This window comes from Myotis davidii, unplaced genomic scaffold, assembly GCF_000327345.1.
Source record: "Myotis davidii unplaced genomic scaffold, ASM32734v1 scaffold1016, whole genome shotgun sequence".
Lineage (NCBI taxonomy): Eukaryota > Metazoa > Chordata > Mammalia > Chiroptera > Vespertilionidae > Myotis > Myotis davidii.
Window position 1 is genome coordinate 1,189,750 of NW_006287680.1, and position 2,899 is coordinate 1,192,648.

The 2,899-nt window shown below is 35.3% G+C and overlaps 1 pseudogene; it reads right to left on the reverse strand.

Annotated features, from left to right (window-relative positions):
- Nucleotides 1-2,685, reverse strand: part of LOC102760227 — a 43,756-nt pseudogene extending 41,071 nt beyond the window's left edge.
- Between the last annotated feature and the right edge of the window lie 214 nt (nucleotides 2,686-2,899).

Here is a 2,899-nt window from a genome sequence, read left to right on the forward strand (position 1 = left end):
GCATGTTTTCATATGTCTCTTGGCTTTCTGAATGTCCTCTTTTGAAAGGTGTCTATTTAGGTCCTTTGCCCATTTTTTGATTGGATTGTTTATCTTCCTTTTGTTAAGTTGTGTGAGTTCCCTATAAATTTTGGAGATTAAGCCCTTATCAGATATGACGTTGGCAAATATGTTTTCCCCTGAGCTTTTTATTTAAATGTCAGCACACACATACAATAGAACCACTTTTTCAATATTATGATAAAGTCACAACATTTGGTTTCAAGTGTTAGCTTCACCATTTGCTAGCCTTAAACTAAAGTAATTTAGCTTAAATAATCATTGACAAGAAATTTAGAAATACAGGGAGGACTTTTCAGAAGGTTGCCATAGCTAAGACCTTTGGGCAAAGGGGGGTATCACAGGATAAAGGCTAAATTGCTGTAACAAAAATATCCAAAAATACAATGTCTAACATGAGACACAAATTTATTTCTCACATGAAAAATCCTAGGTGAGTAAATGGATTCTGCTTCACAAATTAATCCTAGGGTCCCAGACTAGCAAGGAAATTCTGCCATCCTAAATAAGTGGTTTTAAGCATTACTATTTCAACCTTCAAATTTTTCAGTTACCAGGAAGGAAAATGGACAGTGATCCCAGGGCAATCTTCACTTTTAAAAAAATGATACTTTACACAGATCACTTCCATGCCCATCTGATTGGGGAGAGCTTAGTCATTTAGCCATACCTACCATGAAGGATGTTGGGAAATATAGCTTAACAAGGCAATCTAGTATCAAGCTACAACTCAATTACTATTGAAAATGTGGACAATGGAATTTGATGGACAGGCATTACCCTAGAGACTCTGAAACAGCTAGGCTCTAGATTAGTGGTCGGCAAACTCATTAGTCAACAGAGTCAAATATCAACAGTACAACGATTGAAATTTCTTTTGAGAGCCAAATTTTTTAAACTTAAACAATATAGGTAGGTACATTGTTGTTAACTTAATTAGGGTACTCCTAAGCTGGCTTTGCTAAAAACATCCTCAATCTGATTAAGGTGCATTCGCTGAGGTCGACCCCTTCCAACGCTCCCATCCACACTCATCTTGTATACTTGTATACTTGTTTCTCTATCTCCTTTCGTTCATCCCCTCTATATGCCCAAACCATCTCAACATGCCTTTCTCAATCCTCGACACTACATCTTCTTTCACTCCACAATGTTCCCTAAAATTAACTTAATAAACTTTACTTAAAGTTTTAAGTCTTAGTTAAAGTATAGGTACATTGAATAAAACTTGATATCATACTTAATAACGATATTATTTATTGATAAAATTAAATTCCTTACAATTTACCTTACAATATCCATAAAATTAAATCATGACAATGACTGACAAACACTAATGTGAACAATGGCCTTGCATCTCCTTGGAAAGTTTGGGTAAGTCAGGTTTGTATGTTGTTGTTTTTAATTCTAGGCACGATTCCAGGTTCTCGTCAATAAGACAACTTCTCAATTTACTCTTGATAAGGTTCATGCTTGAAAATGATTGTTCGCATAAATATGTAGACCTGAATAAGGAAAGAACAGCAAACGCTAGTTTTCTCAGTTGATTATATGAGTCAGGAATACTATTTCAGGTGTTAAAAATCAACATATCTTCCTTCTTTCAAAGCAGACCACTTGTGCTGTGAACTAAGTTCACATTTGTTTTTCTCCAATATTTCTATATCAGCACAAAGACGTTCAAATTTCGAGCTCCACAATTCTTTGTTTTTTAAATCCAGCAATTGCATTTCAAAGTTGCCAATGTCAATCGCTAAGGGGGAAAATTTAATTCTGTTACAGCAGCATTGAGAGGTTTTTTAACAAAGGCTAACGTCGCTTTGCTGTTTCTGAATTCCTGAAACCTGTTGAGAAAAACTTCCCTCATATTTAAAAGTGTTGTTTTGAAATAGCAAATATCAGTATCAGAATTATTTTCTTGGCGATGTTTTAACAGACTTGGAAAGTGAATCAAAGTTTCTCTTTCAAAATCTTGAGCAAAAAGAGATAATTTGTTTTCAAAGGAAATAACTTCTTCTAACATCGAAAAATTGTGTTTCCTTTCCCCTGCAGTTTACGATTAAGCTGATTTAGATGAGATGTAACATCTAGCATGAAATAAAACTTTTTGGATCCACTGATCGTTCGTTAGTTCTGGATAGTGAACACCCTTCTCAAGGAGAAATGCTTTAATTTCTGTTAATAAGGAAGCGAAACGTTTCAAAACGTTTCCTCTTGGTAACCAACGTACCTTATTATGCAGTAGATCTGCGTACTCACTCTCCATTTCAACTAAAAATTCTTTAAATTGGTGATGATTAAGAGCTTTAGCTATAATGGAGTTGATAATCTTAATCACCAATTCCATAACTTTGCAAAATTCTCCTGGAAATGTCTGCGCACAAAGCGCTTCTTGATGAATGATGCAATGGTAAGTAAGTATCTCGTGATTAATTTTTTTCTTTCAAAATAGCAACAAACCTGTTTCTTACGCTTTGACCGCTTTTGACCCACCTGTTGAAATTGAGGCAATTTTATCCAGTGGAATATGATGTTTTTCAATGCACACAATTACAGCATTTGCTATATCCTCTCCACGTGTTTGACCTTTGAGTGGCAATAATCCTAAAAGTTCTTCTTTAGGACCTGTAGATGAAATAAATCATACAAAAAGTGAAACTTGCGCTGTCATTTATGTCACAAGACTCGTCAACTGCTATTGATAAAGCTGAAACCAATTTAACACCTTTAGTACCGCTCACGAGTTTTCTCGTGTTTCGCGCACCATCTGTTATGGACCTTAGATGTCACACACTGTCTTGTCCATATCGAATGAAGCGATCTCATTGGTGGAAACCAT